The sequence below is a fragment of the Amblyomma maculatum genome, chromosome 11 (assembly GCF_055883805.1).
Source record: "Amblyomma maculatum isolate TAMU_Amacu chromosome 11, ASM5588380v1, whole genome shotgun sequence".
Classification (NCBI taxonomy): domain Eukaryota; kingdom Metazoa; phylum Arthropoda; class Arachnida; order Ixodida; family Ixodidae; genus Amblyomma; species Amblyomma maculatum.
The window spans coordinates 80655736-80678862 of NC_139354.1; the positions used below are offsets into that span (position 1 = coordinate 80655736).

The following is a 23127-nucleotide window of genomic DNA, read 5'->3' on the forward strand; positions in this document are numbered from 1 at the left end:
CTGCTACTTTCACGATGACACGTTACAAGCAAGGCATTCTTTGCATATAGCCTTTATTTACTGCTTACCGAATCAATAAATTATCTGTTTTAAGCAAAACTGATGCCAGCAATATGAGGCCTGCTTCTATCATAGGTTTCTAAGAGCTTATTTTTAGCCCTTGGCTTCAGCTAACGGGAACAGCAGGTATAATGCAACTACAATTCTAGCTATATATGTGTGTGTGTGTGTGTGTGTGTGTGTGTGTGTGTGTGTGTGTGTGTGTGTGTGTGTGTGTGTGTGTGTGTGTGTGTGTGTGTGTGTGTGTGTGTGTGTGTGTGTGTGTGTGTGTGTGTGTGTGTGTGTGTGTGTGTGTGTGTGTGTGTGTGTGTGTGTGTGTGTGTGTGTGTGTGTGTGTGTGTGTGTGTGTGTGTGTGTGTGTGTGTGTGTGTGTGTGTGTGTGTGTGTGTGTGTGTGTGTGTGTGTGTGTGTGTGTGTGTGTGTGTGTGTGTGTGTGTGTGTGTGTGTGTGTGTGTGTGTGTGTGTGTGTGTGTGTGTGTGTGTGTGTGTGTGTGTGTGTGTGTGTGTGTGTGTGTGTGTGTGTGTGTGTGTGTGTGTGTGTGTGTGTGTGTGTGTGTGTGTGTGTGTGTGTGTGTGTGTGTGTGTGTGTGTGTGTGTGAGAGAGGAACGTTCACATATTTTACTTACAAATACTAGAAAAATAGTGCCCCTGCTGTCTTTCTAGAAAATGTGCACTGCGCACGTAAGAGAGCTATATTCGTGACCAGGATAAAGCACGGAACGTTTTATTATTGCAGCTCAGCAGATAGAGCTATACCGAAAAGTGAAATTGGTAACACCGACCGCGTACGTTTTCAGATTTTATTATAGATGAGAGTAACGTTCGCAGTACGGAGCGCCCAAAATATGTCCGCGAAACCGTGTTGAGTAGGCTTTCACCTGCGCATATTTATAAAATACCGTCTGTCGCACTGTGTATGCCTCATATGCCAATATATGTTTTTATTTTACGAAGAAGTGCCCGTGTGGGCGATTTTTTCTCAGTAATTTGCAGAAAAGACAACCCTGCTTCGTAATAAGTGTTTGTGATAAAAAATATTAAACATTAGTTGACTCAATTTTGACGGCTTTCGCGTTTGGCTTATATGATGCCCTCCAAATTATAACGAATATGAATTTTTATTTATAGCTTACAGACTTTGGTTTGCGAAATTTATTATCTGCATAATGTCCGGCATTCTGTACCATCCACCTGCACTTAAAGCACTGAAGTGTCCTTGTTAGTTTTATTGCGACTGTTTTCAATTGCTGCTTGCTCAGAGATAATCGCCAGGTGCTGCAGTCACCGCGAGAGAAGCGCGCTGTCAATACCCGCAGGCCTTTATCTCGCGACAGCCTCATAGCCAAGCTCTCTGAGCAGCGCACAAAGCGCGGATCTCACAGCTCTTCGTCAAGCCACAAATGTGATCTCAGAATGGCGGTGAGGGGGAACACACCACGCTATAATATATTTTTAAACCTTGCAGTATTTCGTTTTAACAGGTAACACTGGCTATTCTAAGGCTTCCTCGCCGTACTACCTGGAACCTATCATGTTCATAGCATTCGATTAGATTCTTTTTATATGCAAGTTAAATCCCACATGGCTATTCTACCCCTGGCTCTACAAGCGACCGCAATCATTTTTCTGAATAAAATTCGGCGTGTTGGCAATTTTACGAAAGGACTCTTGTGAATTGTTTTTTAAACAATTTCTTGGATGCCTAAGATTTCGTCAAGGAGTACAAATTGCACTGAGAAGAAAATGTTTAAATTATGGGCAAAGCAAGATTAAATTACTGATAATATTTTAGAACACCCCACATGCTTTCTTGTTTTATATGAATTCATTATTGCAACAATATAAGATTTTTTTCCTCATTTCCTCGGGAATTTAAAGATAGGAAACATGTAAAGCTTCGGGAAAATATTAAGGTTTCACCTAAACCAATGTTTACGCAATATAGGTGTATAAAGAATGTTAAAAATGGTTCATTGTATACAACGAAAGCGTGGTATAGAAAAAAAAGGTTCCACATTCCGCGAACAAAGAATAACTTGCAGCTCAGGTCCTGATTAGAAATTAAGACTGACTCCACCCCCCCCTTGACGCCAAAAATAAAATAAGACGTGCGTCGCGATATACATGAACTGCTTATTTTTTATCCTAATTCTGTATTTATTTCTTTTGTATTTTTTTTGTCCAGACTCTGTGTGAGTAAATTTTGTATTTCAGCTGAAATAATGTTTCACTGAAATCCTGTATAAGCCACAGCGGCGCGCACCGAAATGTTGCTAAACATCAGATCATTGACATTTCGCCGCCTATTATTATCGGTCGCATATTTATCGTGGAGCCGCTTTCTGTACGTGGTAATCAATAATATAAAGAACTCTGCTGAAAAGGCTGCATTTTCACTTCATGAAACCAATTTTTATGTTTCTTATGTTCATATATTTTCTTGAGAGCAATACTCGCGGACGTAGGAATCAAGCTTTGTGTGACGTAAAACATTATTCACATAGGACCTCATGAAAATAAACGAAGAAAAACGCTTCTCAACCCTCCGCTATCACGAAGGGAAGCATAACTTATTTGCAGAATAATATTCTTTAGTATCCGGTTTTCATTACGGGGCTTAAAATCCCAAAGCGACTGAGCCTATTAGAGACGCCGTAGTGGAGGACTGCAAAAATTTCGACCACCTGGGGTTCTTTAATGTGCACTGACATCGCACAGCCCAAGGGTTCTTTGCTTCTCGCCTCTAACGAAAAGCGGTCGTTGAGGCCTGGATTCGGTCCCGCATTCATGGGAACAATAGTCGAGCGACATAACCACTGCGCAACCGCGGCGGGTCTTTATTCAAAGTATTAAAAGCGCGAAGTGCGTTGACCGCCATGTGCACCACTCTGGAAGCCATGGCAGCACGATCAAGGCTGTAGCGATAGTATCATAGGGAGTAAATCACAAGAAGCTGTATTTGACGGAACCAGAAATAAACAAAGAGAATAAGGAAGAAAAGTTACAAAAAAGATGCACCCAAGAGAACGGCGTTCTAAATTGTATCTATGGTAACCACAGTATAGTTCACCATAGTTCATTTCAGACCAGCTACAATTCAAAATTTCATGCTGAAATTTTACAGCACTCAAACTGTCAATACCTTCACTTCAAGGAAAGGATATAGACATATATGACCTCACTTTGTATGGAACAACGATTCAAGCACTGAAGTATGAGTTGATGGGAAAACAGAAAGCCGATACATATAGAGTAAACAAATGGTTTTCTGGGCGGTAACCGCTTGCTAAGAGGGGTGGTAAAGTTTTTGATGTGCCGTAATATTTTCGCTTTGAACTCGAGGTGAACTAACCTGCCTCCCTGTGAGACAATGTTTTAGAAATCAAGCCAATGACAGACACAGCAAAACAACTATGCTGTGCTGATTCGCCTAAGCGCTCCGAGCCGTCAATCTTGATGTAACCGCTGTCGACATTATACGCTTGCGATGTAGTTGCCTTTCTCTAAGAGACGCAGTCACACACTAGCTTCGTAAATAGCAAGATTGTATACGCGAGCCATTATGTTAGGTGGTGGCGCGTACTTACGTGTTCTCCAATAAGGGCATAGTTCAGCAGTGCCTACCACTGTACAGTTTATTGTACAGTGCCTACCACTGTACTCTTAAAGCAAAGCCGGCTTTTCTGAATATGTAGTTGCTTACGCTAGCCGAGCGCTAACGAAAGCGGAATCAAACTACACCGTCACGGAAAAGGAGTGTCTTGCAATCGTGTGGGCCTTAACAAAGTTTCGCCCCTACTTATATGGCCGCCGTTTCAACGTGATCACTGACCACCATGCCCTCTGCTGGTTGGCTACTTTGAAAGACCCTTCAGGACGCCTCGGTCGCTGGGCTGTTCGCCTTCAAGATTTTGACTTTGACGTGATATATCGATCGGGACGCAAACACTCCGACGCTGACGCCTTGTCGCGCTCGCCGCTGCCTTCTTCGGCACCCTCGGACTCGATATTCGAACCCTCCGTTGCAGCCCTTACTTCCGACGATCTTCCTTTTGAACAACGCCGGGATCCCTGGATAAATTCACTCCTAGACGTCCTCACCGCGTCCTCAACATCTTCATTCCCGGGACCCCTTTGTCGCCAAGCTTCCCATTTTATGATCCAGAGTGGTCTGCTGTATTGCAAAAGCTATCACCCGGATGGTCGCAAATGGCTCTTGGTCATTCCTCGCCATCTTCGCACAGAAATGCATGCCCGTCATCCTGCCGACCCGCAAAGCGCACATGCTGGCTTGTTGAAGACATACGAGCGTCTCCGCCAGCGGTACTACTGGCGGAGGATGTACAACTTTGTCCGCCGCTATATTCACTCCTGTACTGCTTGTCAGCAGCGGAAGTCTACTCCGCGCCCGTCCGCCGGCCCATTACAGCCATTGCCTTGTCCTGCGCGTCCCTTCGATCGTGTCGGAATCGACCTATATGGCCCTCTTCCATCTTCGACATCAGGCAACCGCTGGATAATAGTCACCGTGGATCACCTGACTCGCTACGCGGAGACTGCAACCCTGCCTACGGCTAGTGCTCGTGACGTCGCCTCCTTTATCATACGTCACTTCGTTCTACGTCACGGGGCTCCTCGTGAACTTCTCAGTGACCGCGGCCGCGTCTTCCTATCACAAGTGGTCCACAAGCTGTTGGAAGCTTGCAAAATAATACATCGAACAACCACAGCTTACCATCCTCAAAGAAATGGCCTCACAGAAAGGTTTAACCGAACTCTTGGTGACATGCTGGCCATGTACGTTTCTTCTGACGCGTCTAATTGGGATCAGGTGCTTGCGTACGTCACCTATGCCTGTGACACAGCGTCTCAGGCAACGACTGGATTTTCCCCATTCTTTCTCCTCTACGGTCGTGAGCCTTCATGTCTACTGGACACCATACTTCCTCACCACCCCGACAGTTCAGAGTACACTTCTCTTTCTGCTGTGGCCCGTAATGCTGAGCAGTGCCGTCAGCTGGTTCGTTCATTCACGTCGGACATTTAGATCTTCGCCGACACGAGAGCGATCACGGCAAGCCCGCTGCTGACTTTCTTATGAACACCCTCGTTTGGCTCTGCGTTCCGGCTGATTTCAAATTCTCTGCGAAGTATAATGGCCCTTATCGTGTATTAGAGCGTACATCACCAGTTAACTACGTCGTGGAGCCGGCAACGCCTTCTTCGGACCACTGTCGCCGCGGCCGAGATGTTGTTCACGTCAGTCGACTTGAGCCATACTACGATCCCCTTGACATACCCTCGCCTCAAGTCGCCAGGATGGCTCCCTCTTTCCACCGGGGAAATTGTGAGAAAGAGGATGATACAGCGCCGACACTAACGATGATGAAGACGCCGATCGGCTGGCGCGCGCACTGAGAGCTCGGACTGTCTTGTCCGGACGAGATTGTGCTTCGCTTTACGATTGTCTTGTGTCACCGGTCGCCGTCTCCAGTCCTCCGAATAACCCCCCAATAAACCCCTCTTCAAATATATTAAAGTTAAAGCTCAGCTACTTTGGTCATCTGATGAGAAGAGAGGAGTCGCTGGAGAAACATTTGATGTTGGGAAACGTTGAGGGTCGCCGGAGAAGGGGTCGGCAGCGAACGCGATGGTTAGGTGGCATCCTCGAGGCACTGCAGATGAAGTTATGTGATGTTAGAAAGATAGTGAGAGACCGGAAAGCGTGGCGTGACATGGTCCATAGGGTCACGAAGAGTCGGACACGACTGAACGACTGAACTGAACTGAAGTTATCTCATCAAACAAAACTAAATCGCATAAACTTTCACAGATTAGATGTTAAGGCGTTGGTGTGTACAATGGGAGCCATCTCAAGTCACTGAATAGCAAGAAGTCACTCTGCTTAGTGTGAGCATGTCTGTTGAAAACCACTTTGTTCACTCAACTTAAGTAATTTGTGATATTCAACACAGCAACAAGTGAAAAACTAAAAAAATATTTTTAGTTTTAACATTTTAGTCATAGAAAATAATGCCAAACTTATTGTAATGCTCCATTGATGTAGTTACTTGAAAGAACAGTGAGGTGAGAAATATTAAAAAATATACGTAACTGCAGCCTATTTCGCGCATAATTTAAAAATCTGCTCCGTAGGCCAATTTTCGCTCCTGGTCGCAAACATTTTCCTCGTTACGAGGGATCGTTCCACAAATTATCATTTATATTACTGGGACACACATTACCAAATACTACTAATTCAGTCCACTTGGTAGAATAAAGTGCATATACCTCTTTACACTGGTTTCTTCAATCAAAAATTGCAGTTTTAAGGCATACTACGTACAAAAAAAATGAATTAAACTTAACAGTGAATGATAATGATTACATTGTGCGTTCTAAGTTTTTTTCAAAAGCTGGCCTGGACGGCCGTTCTAAATGGCGCCCAAAGCATTGGAAATCAAGTACGGGCATATATTGGAGTCGCGAATGCTGGCTGGCTGCTGGCTAACCTTTAATGTGGCCTTCCGTGGGCCGCCAAAAGCCTAGGCAACCATTGCCAAACAGGTAGGCGTTAATCGCGGTAACGAGGTCGAACCATGAGCTCTGGCCGACTTCTTCTGTCGCCCAATGGCAGAGAAACCGCGGTCGATTTGGTCGACTTTAAGTTGGGTGCCCAAACGTGTGCCTTCGTCGATGGCCCACTTCCGCCCGACCTGGTACGTGGCATACCATTGGGTGTCATTTGGCCGAGCATCCTTGGTCGGTCAGTTTGGTTGCCGACTAGATGCTGAAGGTCGGCCATTGGTCGGCAGCCAGCCAATACCGCCAGGGTCTCAAAGCGCACGGAGGCCTCTTTGTTTTGCCTCCACGGCATCGCAGCCGCGGATGATTTCCCTTCTATCCAGAGATACCCATGGGTAAACCACTAGCAGAAGACTAAGGTAATGCTCAACAGCCTCGGGAAGGAACAGCAGTTTACATTAGGTAGCGAAGTACTGGAAGTAGTAGGCGAATATGTCTACTTAGGACAGGTAGTAACCGCAGATCTGGACAATGAAAAGGAAGTAACAAGAAGAATAAGATTGGGATGGAGCGCATTTGGCAAGCACTCGCAGAATATGACTAGCAGCTTGCCGGTATCGCTCAAGAGGAAAGTATACAACAGTTGCATCTTACCTGTACTCACCTATGAGGCTGAAACGTGGAGGCTAACCAAGAGTTCTACTTAAGTTGAGGAGAACCCAGAGGGCTATGGAACAAAAAATGGTAGGGGTAACATTAAGAGATAGGAAGCGTGCAGAGTGGGTCAGAGAAATAACTCAAGTTACCGACATTCTAGTGGAAATTAAGAAGAAATGGGCATGGGCAGGACAGGCAGTGCGAAGAGAGGATAACCGATGGTCGCTTAGGGTAACAAACTGGATTAGGGTAACAAAGAGAAAGTTAGGTGGGCGGATGAGGTTGAGAAGTTCGCAGGGGTCAAGTGGATGCAGCTAGCACAGAACCGGGTTAAGTGGAGAAATATGGGAGCGGCCTTCGGCCTACAGTGGGTATAGTCAGGCGGATGATGATGATTATGATGAAACCACCAGATCACAGTTTGCTCTTCAAGGTCGTGGCTGCATAGCAAAACGTCATATGACTTCTTACTATCCACGAAACTAGTGGATTAAGCGCGTGTCCACATCTATGGGCTAGGATCGACCATTCTCCACAGCCCCTACATTTAACGCCTTTTAAGCCAGGCGGAAACTTACTTAGTGTGGCTGTTTTCTGAAAGGTGCCCTCGGTCACCAGACTCCATGCGGCTTCTTCCTTCTTGCAGAGCGTCTTAGCGGTTCTCAATACTCGCTTCTGCTAAGTGGGTAGAACTGTGTGATAAAGCGAAAATGATGTAGACATTCATTTCTTGAAATGTGGTCATCCTCCGAGTGAGTTGCTGAAATCGGCTGGAAGCTCAGACCTCGGGCGAGATTCTGAGCTCCCTCAGTACCTTGAAGGGTTTGTGCGCAGGAAAGTAAGATGATTGCACTCTCAATTTTACTGTTCAACAGTATGCGTACTGCCACTGGTGATATTCTGTCTAAATCAAAATTGCATATCACTTCCTTAGAGTCGATTGAGATCATCGTTATGTGTTTTTGTGTAAGCGCGAGAGCGCTGGGTGCCTCTTCCGCTGTGGTGACAGTAGCCGTTCTGAGTGGGCAGCTACTTACTAACCGGGAACCTTCCTTTCGCTGTTCGTCCAATGTACCCGGCAGCATCAGTGTATACGAACTCCTAGCGCCCTTTGTAATTCCGATGTATGATTCCTGCCCTCCCCTCTCTCTTACCTACGTGCTCCATGAAAACAGGGGTGCATATTCGGTGGTATAGAGGAGTATTTTTATTTTCTACCTCACTGCTGCAGGCGTTCCCCCTCAATATTTTGTCTGCGTTGGAGAGTATCCCAGCTGCCTGATGATCTATCTACCCACCTTAATGCTCGTTATTCAATATAACTGCGTAGTGAGCGCGGATTCCGTGAGCTCGTTTATGGTATTTAATACTCCTGAGGCAATATGCTTTTTAGCCGAAGCCAATGGCATGCGCCCCAGAGCTGCCTTGAGACCTTTTTTAATGATACTCTATAATCGCTTACGGTTTGAGATTGTGTGTTTTTGATAAAGCATAGCAAAGACGATCCTGTTGATTATAAAGGCTTGTAGCAGACTAAGCAGATTGTCTTCCTTTTTGACAGCCTCCTTATTGCCGACATGTCCAATAAGCCTGCTAGTGGGCTGCGCGCTCAGTTAGATTCTATCCAATGCTTGAGAGTTACATCTTGCGGACTGCATTTTTTGCCCCAGTATGCGCATGCAGTCCATCTCTGGTATTTCCCGTCCACCTATCCTAGCAGTGATGCACGATTGTCTTCTTTTTCTGCACTTGTGTCATCATTGTAGGATTACCGAAGCATGTTTCCTCATCGTGGGTAGTTTATAGTCGAAAGAGTACGATTAACTTGTTGCGATAATCACTGTAATGAAGGCTTTTTGACGACAAAGTGCGATGAGGCGCCTTCATAGCGCGACGGTCCGTTGCCTTTCAAAACGACATTTCTTTCTGTGTTTGTCCACTTTCACTTTCCACTCTTAATTTACGGCGCCGTTTAGGTGTCTTCGGAGAAGTGTAATAGATGCTGCACCCTTTCTTCCCTTTAAGCTAAATCGAAGCGCCGCTGTTTCCTGCTTTGCTACTTCTGCTTCTGTATACTGTGTGGAGCGGTGTTCAAGGTGGCGCCAAGTGAATGGCGCAGCACGGATGTCTAGATTGGATGCCCGACGTGGTCAGCTTCCTATATGCGCGAATCGTCTGGGGATGGATCGGTCATGACCTCACGTGACGTCTGGACCGAATGCGCCGTCATGATGATATCCATTCCGGTTGTTTGACATGGCCGGATGTGACTTCATGATAGCGTGACGTCCGATCATGGCAGATGATGTTAACGGATGATGACGCTACATTTGGTCATGAGTGCTTACATTACTATCGCTACCATCTTCAACTGTTAATCTTGACGTAGGCGTTGCGGTCTCCCTAGTAAAAACGACAATGCGAGGATCACCATCATCAAAAATTATAACTATAATAACTATCCTCATCATCATCATTAACTTCCACTAACAACAATTATCGATTAATATCTACAACCAATTTACTTCTCTCACAGCTTTAAAAGTATAAAGAACCCAGCGGAATCTCGCGACGTGTAAACCTCTCCGGACGCACGCACGCAGGGATGGGCACTCAATAGCCTGTTAAGGCTTTTGCCTTAATAAACAAGTAAGAAAACCGCGAACACGAGAGCTGACAACAGCACTCGTGTTATTATGCTTATTACGTCAGCGATTCTTTCGAACTGTTTGAAAATTGATAATAAGCAACTCGCTCTACTTTCTGCGGCGCTGTATTTGTTCTTATTCTGTTGGGGTCCTTTGCGCGCTGCTCGAGTATAGGTAATAACCAACACGCTCAGGTTTCTGTTATCAGCGCTCGATGTGGTTGTGCTTTTTCATTGATGACTTTTTCGCGCTCTTTAAATATATTGACAAGTGAAAGAGATGCAATACTTTTCATTGCGAAAGCATAATACTCTAGGTTTCAACCCTTCAGCGTAGCGCGGCGAAAGCCACGTACGTCTTACCCACGTGACACTAGGGTGAGAGCTGGGTTACCAACTCAAGCGGTCGGCATAGCGTGGCGATATCGACGTCTCACCCACGTGACAATGTGACATCATACCCTACGTGACACAAAAGCGAGAGATGGGCTCCCTTCTAAAGCGGTCGGCGTGATGCGGTCGGAGCCCTGGCTCAGTTGGCAGGAGCTGCGAACTTAAGTCTCTCATTTCACATGGGACGGTTATGTCAGGATCAGCCTGCTAGGACCTTGCATTCACGTTACCCCTATAGGCCACTAAGGCACGTTCATTCAGTTCAGTTCAGTCGTTCAGTCACGTCCGACTCTTCGTGACCCTATGGACCATGTCACGCCACGCTTTCCGGTCTCTCACTATCTTCCTAACATCCCATAACTTCATCTGCAGTGCCTCGAGGATGCCATCTAACCATCGCGTTCGCTGCCTACCCCTTCTCCGGCGACCCTCAACTTTTCCCAACATCAAATCTTTCTCCAGCGACTCCTGTCTTCTCATCAGATGACCAAAGTAGCTGAGCTTTAACTTTAGAATTTGACCCTCCAATGAGCAGTCAGGGTTTATGGTTGACAATATCGACTTATTTGATTTTCTGGCAGTCCAAGCAACTCTCGAGAGTCTCTGCCAGCACCACAATTCAAACGCGTCAATTCTTCGGCGGTCAGCCTTTTTCACAGTCCAACTCTCGCATCCATACATACAACTGGAAAGACCATAGCACGGGTTACACGGATCTTGGTTGGCAGACTAATGTCTCTGCTCTTTACTAGGCGGTCAAGGCTAACCATTGCTCTCTTTCCCAGAAGCAGGCGTCTCCTAATTTCATGGCTGCAGTCTCCTTCCGAGGTAATCTTGGCGCCCAAGAACAGAAAATCTGTCACAGCTTCCACTTCTTGTCCATTGATGCTCCAGGACTTGATAGGGCAAGACGCCATGATCTTCGTCTTTTTAATGTTCAGTTTAAACCCAAAATTCTCACTCTCTTCTTGTACGCGCATCAGAAGTCTCTTGAGTTCCAGTTCACTTTCTGCCATTAAAGTGGTATCATCCGCATATCTAAGGTGGTTGATACGTTTTCCAGCAATCGTCACTCCAGCTGAAGACTCGTCCAGACCGGCCTTCCTCATGATGCACTCTGCATATAGGTTAAATAGGCGGGGCGACAGTATGCAGCCTTGCCTCACCCCTTTCTCAATCGGAAACCAATCAGTAAGACCATGCCCAGTTCTGACTGTGGCCTCTTGTCCTTCATAAAGGTTCCTGAGGAGACAGATGAGGTGAATTGGAACTCCCATCTCTTGGAGAGCTTGCCACAATCTGCTGTGATCTACGCAGTCAAACGCTTTCGCATAATCAATAAAGCAGAATTAAATGGGTTTCTGGAACTCTCTTGCTTTTTCCATGACCCAGCGAAGGTTGGCAATTTGGTCTCTAGTTCCTCTGCCCTTGCGAAACCCTGCTTGCACGTCCGGAAGCTCCCGATCCACATACTGCTGCAGCCTACCTTGCAGGATTTTTAACATCACCTTGCTAGCATGGGAAATAAGCGCGATCGTGCGGTAGTTGGAACAATTTTTCGCGCTGCCTTTCTTTGGAATGGGGATGTAAACTGACCTTCTCCAATCCTGTGGCCACTGCAGGGTTGTCCAAATCTTTTGACATAATGTATGCAGTGTGTTAACAGCGTCGTGGTTGAGGTTTTGAAGCAACTCAGCTGGAATACCATCAATTTCGCTAGCTTTGTTCTTAGCAAGGCTGGCTAAGGCCCATTCAACTTCACTCTTCAGGATGCCCGGCTCGATATCAGTAATCACAACCGTCCTATGTTGGGTTTGCACATCCGGGTCCTTCTTGTACAGTTCTTCTGTGTATTCCTGCCACCTCTTCTTTATCTCTGAGGCTTCAGTGAGGTCCTTGCCTCGTTTGTCCTTTATCACGCCCAGCTTAGCACAGAAGCTTCCTTTGATATCTTTGATTGTCTTATACAGAGCTCTTGTGTTCCTTAATTGGCTGTTGTCCTCAACTGCTTGACACTGTATGTTCAGGAAGGCATTCTTATCTCTTCTTGCTATTTTCTGAAAATCCCCGTTGAGAACCTTGTATCTTTCTCTTTCCCCCATACCTTTTGCCATCCTCCTTTCCTCAGCTATTTGCAAAGCCTCTTCAGATAACCAGTTTGCTTTTTTGCATTTCTTTTGCTTTGGAACTACCTTAGTAGCAACTTCTTGTATTATATCACGAACATCAGTCCACATCTCTTCGGGCTCTTTGTCTTCTAGATCTAATTCTTGAAATCGATTCCTCACTTCCACAGCATGTTCTAATGGAATCTGATCCAGATCATACCTGAAAGGCCTTCTAGTTTTCTGCGTTTTCCTCAATCGAAGCTTAATTTTGGCAACAAGATGCTGATGATCGGTGCCACAATCGGCCCCAGGCCTTGTTTTTACTGCTTGTTTAGCGCTTCTCCATATCTGCAGGCAAATAATATAATCGATCTGATTCCTGTACAGACCGTCCGGTGAAATCCATATGTGCAGGCGCCTCTTGTGCTGTTGAAAATGAGTATTCGCTATGGTCAGGTTGTTTTCTTGACAGAACTCTACTAGCCTCTGCCCAGCTTCATTTGGCTCGCCAAGACCGAACTTGCCTGTAATTCCGGATATGTCTTCACTCCCGACCTTAGCATTCCAGTCTCCTATGAGAAAAACGACGTCTGATGATGGGGTGCGGTCTAAAAGGCATTGTAGGTCCGCATAAAATCTCTCAACGTCAGCTTCTTCAGCAGCAGCGCTCGGTGCATTGACTTGGATAACTGTTATGTTGAAAGGGGGACCTTGGATCCGAAGTGAAATCATTCGGTCGTTTTTGGGGTTGTACCCTAGCACTGCTTTGCCCATTCTTCTGTTTACTCTGAGAGCGACCCCATTCCTTCTCTTGGATTCGTGCCCACAATAAAAGACATAATGGTCGCCGGAGTTAAATTCTCCCATTCCGGTCCACTTGAGCTCGCTGATACCCAAGATATCAATGTTCAATCTGTCCATTTCTCGCTTGACGATATCCAGTTTATCTTGCGTCATAGATCTTACATTCCATGGTGCTATGTGATATATCTCCTTGCAACATCGGACTTTCCGGTCGCTTCCCGACACATCCACAACTGAGCGTCCTTTTGGCTTTAGCCCAGCCGCTTCATTCGTCCTGGAGCTACTAGGAATCGCCTTGTAGGTGGCCTTGTAGTCTCTAACAAAGTGGCGTGCAGCTTCACTTCCGAATATTATTTAGGAAGGAAGACAGTGGCTAGTGGAAAGAGAGTTGCACCGGTATAACAAAAGTGGATTACAAGATTTTATGAAGGTTGCAAAAACGTCCACACTTTTAAATGTCATTTCCGATGGATGAATGGATGGAATATAGGAGCGTCCCCTTTGAAACGGGGTGGTATCGGTAGCTATCATGGTCATTTTTCTCCCTATATCTTAATTATTGTTTTAGATTAGTTAACTTTACCGTCATGCTATTAAATTTCTGTTATTACAATACTAACATTATGTCACCTCTCTGCTTTTCAGCCACCAATCTTCCAGTCGTTTTTTGCTAGCTTCCACTGCCTGTTTATTCGCCCAGCCACTGTTATCTCTAAATCCCAGAGCTTCAGGAACAGTGACTGCGCCTGCATCAGCTTCCGGATGGATACCATAACATTCGAGTATATTATGGTCAATGGTTTCACTGGAGTTACCACATACAGCACATGCGTCATCTTCATTGTTGAATTTCTTTTTGTAGCTGCATGTTCTAAGGCACCCTGATCTGGCTTCAAAAACTAGAGCACTGTTTCTTGAGTTATCAAAAAAAGCTTCCTTCCTGATCTGCCTTTTCCACTTTCGGTATAATTCCACACTCTGTTTCTTTTCCATAGCATTTATCCAATTTTTGCCTTCTGTGTTTTTCACCTGTTGCTTAATGCTATTTATTTCTCCGTCCCTGTGACTAGCATACTTACTAGTCAGTTTCCTAGTTCTTTTCCTCCATTGTGAGTCAACGCTTTTTAAGTACAGGTATTTAAATACTTTAGCTGTCCATATGTTACTGTCCAATTTCCTCAGGCGTTGCTCATTGCCGCTTCGTAACGATATGTACTATGAGCTTCCCGTACTTCGAAAGATACCCAGCCCATAACTCCCTGTACCGCCGCATTTGTGGTTTTGCCGTGGGCATCTAGTGCTAATCGTCCAACGGCTCTCTGCTTTATTTCTAATGTCGACTTCACCTCTGATTTTACGCACAAAACCGCATTTCCGAAAGTAAGTCCGGGAACCATAATTCCTTTCTAAATACCCCTCAAAACCTCATACCTGTTGCATCCCCACAATGGCCTATGCTTCATTATCCTGGCATTTCTTCGCCCTTCCCCGGGTAGCAAAGAATGTGGGGCCCTAATAGGTCCGATGTAGGCAAGTGGGGCTGGGGCAACCATCATAAAACCTGCATCGGTCCTCGATGGGGCAAACGTGGACAAGCCTCATTTGGGTTGCCCCTGTTCCTCCTGCATGGGTCCCATAGCGGCATTGCTCGGGCTTACGCAAAACTCATTCCTGCATCCAGACCACAAGGGCCCATTGTCGGATATTTGAGGGCAATCCAACCTAAATTTGGGCTTTTTATGGAAAAGCCCTCATCGATCCGAAATGAGGCCGCCCCGATTATTTGTGGGAACAACATCGGCCGTAGTGTGGCGAGAAAACGGAACTATTAAGATGCTGTCCCAATCGGCCCCTTGTAGGTTCCTTTATGGCAAGTGAAATATGAATAAGCGCTGAATTTGGGCAAGCCCTCGTGAAGCCTAAATGAAGCAGCCTTAGCTAAACTGCTTTAGGTACCACATAGGCTGCAGTGGGGCTGAAGGGCGGGCATGCCCGCATGGTACCAAAATCGGTCCCTTGTGGGGACTTCGAAGGCACGTGCAACCGCAGGTGGGCTATAGGTTCAAAAACAACATCCAGCCCAATTGGGGCTGCCCACATAAAACTGGTTTATATCCCGCATAGGCCGTAATGGGGCTAGAAGGCGTGCGTGCAATTGCGTATCATTCTTTCCAACCTTTATTTGTATTAGATGTTGCCCTAAATTATTATTATATATGATTTGTATAACAGTTGTTGCTATGTTTAGTCGGTTAGAAATTTATTTGGCTTTAGTTCTCGCGCTCATGCGAATTGCGCTAAAAATACTAAAACAAACGGATTGATAACTGTTGCCCTATATGTGGCTGCAGTGGACAGCCTGCAACTGTCAGCACAATATTACTGTTTAGAACATACATCTTCGCAGTCTGAATAAGATGTACATGAATTCATTTAGGCTAGATGAATGTTACGAATTATTGTAAAATTTAAAATTGTGACTGTTTAGAAAGTGCAGACATGTATGAAATAATTACTTAATTATCTGCATAAATAATAATTGGAAAAACTTGGACTAGGGCTTTCTATCAATTTCCTGCATCAGACACCCATGAGAATAATGTGGGCAAGCCTAAGTGCGGCTTCCGCTATAGAACCCGCCTCGGTCCTATGTCATTATCTGAGGGTCTAACCTAAATAAAAAAAAAAACAAGTTCACGCAGAGCGGCTGCCCAAATCTGTCCAAAGTAGGACCATCGGGGGGAGTTGGCGGGATGTGCCCTTTTGGCAATGCCGGAAAAATGTGGGCAGCCCCGCAAGGGCTTCCTGCATCGATCCCTAGTGGGGCCCATCGGGGCTTTGTCGACAGCCCCCTTCAGGCCTACGTTGGCCCCTCTTGCAGCACCCACACTGAACCCTCCGGAGCTTTCCTGCATTGCCGACATCGGACCCACCGGGGCCCACCCTTCATAGCCCACTTTGTGCTACCTGGATTGGCCTTAAGTGATTGCTCAAGCTTTCCAATGTATGCCAATCCTTCGTTTAAACATACCCCCAGATATTTATATTCTGATACTCTGGGTATTTCATGGCCCTTTTGAAACCCTGATCAGTTGAGCCGTTGACAATCATTAGACCGGACTTAACTGCGCTAAAACTGAAGCCTAGAGCGTCCCCTTCGTTTCCGCAATACTTAACTAGAGTTTACAATTCTTCCAAACTATCAGCCAGCAGCACAATATCGTCTGCATACATCAAACCAGGAAGGCGCTGCTCGACCGCCTTTCCACCTAATCTATATGAAAGGTTAAAACCTAGGTTACTTTCTTGTATCCTCCGTTCCAGGGTTATCATATAAAGCATGAAAAGCAGCGGTGATAGAGGACATCCTTGTCTAATCCTTTGCATACTTTGACATCTTCCTTCCCATGTAATTTCTACTTTGTTATCTCAGTATATCTGGTATATTTCCTGTAGGAATTCTATTATCTCATAACCGATACCTTCTTCTTTTAATATGTTCCACAGGAGTTCCCTGCTTACGTTGTCGTACGCCCCGTTTATGTCCAGGAAGGCCAGATACAAAGGTTTATTTTCCACGCTAGATATTTCGATGCATTGGATAAGCACGAACAGGCTATCATCTAAGCGCCTACCATTTCTAAAGCCGTTCTGTAGTTCACCAAGTATCTTGTTACTTTCTACCCATGCTTGCACCTTTAATTTCACCGCCTGCATGGCCAAACCTGTACATAACAGATGTTATGGTAATCGGCCTGTAGGATTTTATGTGCATCCTTTCTTCTTTCCCTTTATAAATCAAATTCATTTTACTCTGCCGCCAGCTGTCCGGAAATAACTTATTCGTTATGACTGTTTCGAAAGCTTTTAACAACGTTTCCTTACTTTTTGGACCAAGTTCATTATTCAGCTTGATTGGAATTCAACTATTTCTGTAGATGTGTTTTTAAAAATATTTTTTCCTGCCTCTTTCCAGCTTAGATTGGTCAGTTCTAAGCTGCTTTGTATTCTGCTACCTTGTGTTGCTTCCTGATTTGCAGGGATTACCCTATCCTCGCTCTTAAATGACTGTCTATAAGCGATGTAATGTAGTTCACTGCATCGTCTGCCTTTAAACAATTTCCCTCGTTATCTTGAATCCGATCCTGCTTTCTTTGATTCTTTTTCCCTAGCCAGCCTATATGGCTACAGAATTTTCTTGCTCCGCCTGTAGAAGCAACGTGTATGTCAGCCATCCAGCGATCGGTGGACTGTTTATTTTACTTTGGACGAGGCCCTGTTCCTTAAGTTTCTTTTGTCGATATGATTCCCATTTTTGATCGATTTCCTCCTGAGGTACCAGTCCTTTATTTGCCACTCGGCGTTCCCTTGAAGCAGCTCGTCGTTGTTCAATAGCTTCCCTGATTTCCCTATTCCACCAGATCCGTGGCTTCCTCTTTCCATTCCAGCGGCTTGCTACTTTAACCTCCTTAAGTTTCCTGCTTATTAGTTCTACCTGTTCATAATCTCAGTCTTCATTGGGGCTTTTCTCTATGTCTGCTGCTATCAGCGCTATTTGATCATCGTTTAATTTTGCGTTAACTTTTTGTCTAAGTTCCATTTCTATTTTCATCAAGGGCGCCATCTGCAGACTAATACGTTTATGATCACTTCCCAGACTACACTCCCCTTATTTGTCTATTTCCATTTTTGTGACCTTGCTATAAATTTCGTGCGACATTAGACAATAGTCAATGGTCGTCTGCCTGTTGCGGAATTCCCACGTGATTTGGCCTTCACATTTTGTTTCTCTATTTACTATAACTAGATCGTGTCGCTCGAAGAAATCTAGCATTAGCTTCCAGTTACAATCCGTGTATCCATCCAGGTCGTAGGTGTCGCCGTTCATGTCCCCCAGGTGAATAATATCGGCCCCGTCTCCAAACTGGCTTATATTGACACTGAGACATTCAACACGATCCTTGTTCTCTTGCCTGCATTGGTGTCCTGTTCCTAAATAAACTACCCTTAGCCATGTCCTTATGCCGCCAATTGTTCCTGAAACCCAGATATGTTCTTTACAAGATGATGTTATTCTTTGCCAATTTTTACCCTGGTGTATCAAAATACCTGCCCCTCCACCCTTTTTTCCGTTCTCATTCAGTTGCACCCTTCCCAGACGTATTCTTCTATAAACGGCGGATCTTCTACATCCATGAGATGAGTATCGCAATAAGCGTACGCACCTATTTTCTCATCCTTAAACAGCTTTTCTATCTCTAGCCATTTGGCTCTTTTTCTACCTCCTTGCATGTTTATGTAGCTGATCCTATAGCTAAATTTCTTTTTTGTACTTTTCTTTCTAGACCTCCTTTTTGCCAGTTTCTGGGGCTCAGCCTCCGTTATTACACTTTCTTCTGCTTCACTTCTAACTACCTCTGTGCGCGGAGTCCTCGCGGACCCCCTAAAAAAGCTACAGCCCTGCCTGCCAAGCGCCAGCCGATCTCTGCTCCGACCCTTCTGTTAAAATGAATGCCATCTCGCTGAAAAGCCCTACCAAAACCTGCTTTATGTACCTCCCTGTTTACCTCAACCACTTCGAAACGCTTCTCCAGGCTTAACTTTCTTATGTCCTGATTCACTCTCACCACGTCCGTTTCCAGCTGATGCGAAGCGCGGTTTTATAGTCTCTTTTATTTTATTAGGTAAAAAAAAAACAAAAAAGAAGTTTCGCATATTCATGCATTTAATTCCCGAATATTACTTATTCACGCAAGATCAACTATCTTTTTTAACTGGTAGGGGATGTGAAGGCTACTGGCCGTTTCCGCCATTCAGTTTTTCTTCCAGTGTACAAGGAGAAAAAGTTGGGCCTACAGTATGTACCTAGAGGTGTCCCGAGTTTAATATAGTAGGAGGTCCTGCCGCATGATTGTCAATGGCCTTCTCTGAAACACCCTGCTACTGATTTTTCAGCTGGTATTTTTCCTAGGAGCAGTTTACTTTGGTGTTCTATGCACAAACTTACCAGACGTTGTTTCTTCTGTTCCAATTATATATTTACTCTATTTTACAAGCATTCCAGACGTTATGCAAGATCTTCGACAGGAGACGGTGGACAATTAATGAATAGCTAAACAATAATATCGAATAAACGCCCAGGAAGATAACTAGACGAGTAATAAAATACACCCGAGGAACGAAAATGCGCTATGAAACAAATCTTTGATAGAAATAAAATTTCATATAGAAGTTCATCATAGAGCAAAAAGTGTATCGAGTCAAGGGCAAAAGGAAAATGTAAAAGAACTAGCCTAGATGAAAATGAAAACTTGAATTCACAAAGTGTGCCAAGAAATGAGGCTTGTGAAAAGGTGTAGAAAAGCATACAAACAAATACAGATTTGACTAAATATAGAAATAATTGTGAAAATGACTTAGAAGTCAGTGCATTATGCGCTTCAAAAGAAGAACAGCCGATAGCAAGTCGACAGCATAGCTATTCGTATCGTTTAATTAAAGCATTGTTCAGAGAAAAATGGCTCCTGAACAGTTTGTTCGTACATTTCAGATCTTTAACATTTTTGTTATGAATTGAAGGGATCGCACGAGTACTTCAAGGATGAATCAATGTTTTCTTGTCTATTGCTGCATTATGATGCAGTTAATTAAAAATGTATTTCTCAACTATGCCTACTTGTCTTAAATATTTCAAGTTAGCAGTGTGGAAAATGTAGGTGGAAGATGTGCGTCACCATTTCGCTAATTCCCACTGAACGGTATTCTAGCTAGTTTATGGGGTTATTTGCTCCAAAGCAACCCCATTATGAGAGCCGTTACAAGGCAGCACTTCAGAATATTGGCCACATGGAGGAATCCGTGCAGCGGACGTCATACAGTGCACGGGCATCATACTTTCGCCTAAATCGAAAAGCTGCCGCTGCGGCCAAAATTCCATCCCGCGGCCTTATGCGCAGCACTCGAGCTCTATGAGCACACCCCTGGCGGCGGGGCGCTTTTTAGTTTTGCTATGTTTATAATTGTAAGGGGGCCCCATACAAGGCGGCGAATTCTAATACTAGGCTATTGTATATTTTTAAGCTAACAGTTTTTGAGCATAGATTTCCCAGGAATCTTCTGAGATACCCAAGCTTTCGAATTGGTGTATTTTCGATGTAATTCACATGCTCATTCAAGCTAAAACCAGGCATGGTTATAACCCACAGATATTTGCAACCAGGTGATGGTTGTTGATACGATAGTTGATTATTAGTTATTCTTTCATCCGAATTATTAATCTTAACCCTTTTTAAAGCGAACGCTTTTCTTGCCCCATGAGCGTCATGACGGGGCCTTGTGAACGGAACCTGTGAAAGAAATATTTTATCAGATATGAGGTCATACTTCTAGTTACGTTATACCTATGGCCAAATATCAATAATTGAAGAGATAAACCCTGATATCTGATGCAAAATGTTAAAGATCTAGGGTCATTTGGTATACCCAGGGACAAACAAGAAGACCTAGAGCTAATGCATAAAAATTGAGGTAAGTTAGAGGCATGATTTCACGTCAATGGATAATCCAATGCTCGCTCCCCGTAGATGTCAGACACCATCACTATTTTGAGACGCCAGGTAGAAGTGAACTTGCGGTATGCTCAAACAGACAAACAAAGAACGACGAAGGCCACAATCGCCAAAGACCAAGAGAGCGAAGCCGAATCTAATGACATGGTTGAACCGATGCTAGGACGGAGCCCCCAAATAATTACACACGGTTTTCGCCTTCCTGTTTTATCTTATGGACGCGTTTGTACAATAAGGCGCCTGGGCGTCATGATGTGGGCACACCTGAGGCCCTCTCACTGGTATTCCATGCGTGCTCGTCGATCACAACTTAATGCCTACTAAGAATTGAAGTCTGCTTCGAGAGTGGAAAAACGTTATTTTTCATACTGGTCACAATGTCTTGAAAATTTTCTATATTTGCTAAGGAGATACATATCGAACACATGTCCTAAAGCCTGAACTAGTTAGATTTATATCAACATCTGATTTTTCGTAGACTGACGCGTATGAGATTTAGGAATATTATTCTAATAACTATCACCTATAATTTGTCAATGTTCCGGCATACATAGCTTGTTCTTTCCACCATCAAATAGCACATTGCCTTTTCGTATATTTAAAAGGGCTCCAGTTCTATAACAGAAGAAAACAACTGAAGGCAGTATCTTGAAAGGCTTCAAATTCATCTTCAAAGAAGTGTTCACTTGCGGTGCAGTTCACACCTGATGTTCTTTAATTAGTCTAAATACACACTCTTTAAAGATGCAATATTCTGGTATGCAGTAGCCGGTAGTATAGGGCGGCTAAATACGCTGAACAAATACCAACAATATGCAAGTTATATATAGTATCACACGAAACAAAAATCCCAGGGTTGGACGCGATAAGGGTATGACACGAAAGTATGTGCTACCAGCGCCCCCAAACAATGCTTGATTTAGCCAAGCAGTATAAACCTACAGCCTTTATCAAAAGTTTACAGCCCAGAGGGCTTGCTTTTAAGCCGCATAATATGACTTTTGTAGTAATTGTGGAAGTCCTAGCCATTGGTGAGGGTAGGACGAAAAATCGACTTCCCTTCAGCAAATATGAAAACCTGGGAACGCATTACGAGTCATATAGTATCGCTCAGAAATAGACAACCTGGGATTTAAACTTTTGATAAAGGCTGTACTTATGTGCGCCGCTGTGCAAAAGCTAATGTCAGGAAAACCTACGCCCAGTAAGAACGCGGTAAGTCAGTTGCCGCCAGCTATCGCCTGCCAGCGCCATGATCGCGAGTTTTTGCTCAAAACCCCAACACCGGCGGACGGCAGCCGATACCACATTTCCGATGAACGAGGCACTTAACGCTTTCGCAATAAAAGACGACATGGAGTTTGCTATCATTTAGCACGATATCGTCAAAGCCACCTACACCAAAAGGTGCCAGGCGTTGGCGTGGTGGGCGAAATATCACGAGCATGGCGCTGGCAGCAGGTAGCTGGCAGCTGACATTGCCGTGCGCTGACTGGATATAGGTTTGCCAGACATGATATTTAGCAGAAGCTGAGAACTCGTGCTTCGCCTTTCATATGGGAGGGTGATATTGTTACTGAGCGTTATTCGGTGATCGTGCTAAGGATACGTGTGACAGCCTCCCAGAAGAAGATGATGCAGACGAGTACTGATATCTGTGCAGAGAGCATCCTCAATTGCGCAGACAGCTATCAAACTGTGAAACTTCCCCGTGATCATCATCATCAGCCCGACTATACCCACTGCAGGGCGAATGCCTCTCCCATATTTCTCCACTTAACCCGGTTCTGTGCTAGCTGCATCCACTTGATCCCTGCGAACTTCCTAACCTCATCCGCCCACCTAACTTTCTGCCGCCCCCTGCTACGCTTTCCTTCCCTTGGAATCCAGTTTGTTACTCTAAGCGACCATCGGTTATCCTCTCTTCGCACTACATGTCCTGCCAATGCCCATTTCTTCTTAATTTCCACTAGAATGTCGGTCACCTGAGTTATTTCTCGGATCCACTCTGCACGCTTTCTATCTGTTAATGTTACCCCTACCATTTTTCGTTCCATAGCCCTCTGAGTTGTCCTCAACTTACGTAGAACTCTCTTGTTTAGCCTCCACGTTTCAGCCCCATAGGTGAGTACAGGTAAGGTGCAACTGTTATATACTTTCCTCTTTAGCGATACCGGTAAGCTGCTAGTCATAATCTGTGAGTGCTTGCCAAATGCGCTCCATCACAATCTTATTCTTCTTGTTATTTCCTTTTCATGGTCCGGATCTGCGGTTGCTACCTGTCCTAAGTAGATATATTCGCCTACTACTTCCAGTACTTCGCTACCTAATGTAAACTGCTTTTCCTTTCCGAGGCTGCTGAAC

General features: G+C 44.8%; 1 long non-coding RNA gene across 1 annotated transcript in view; it reads left to right on the forward strand.

The window, feature by feature from the left end:
- The first annotated feature begins 9818 nt into the window (after positions 1 to 9818).
- LOC146174253 (uncharacterized) overlaps positions 9819 to 23127 on the forward strand; it is a 64018-nt gene continuing 50709 nt past the window's right edge. The window contains exon 1 of the long non-coding RNA XR_014702249.1: positions 9819 to 9892. This is a non-coding gene — a long non-coding RNA (uncharacterized LOC146174253). The remainder of the gene's footprint in view (positions 9893 to 23127) is intronic.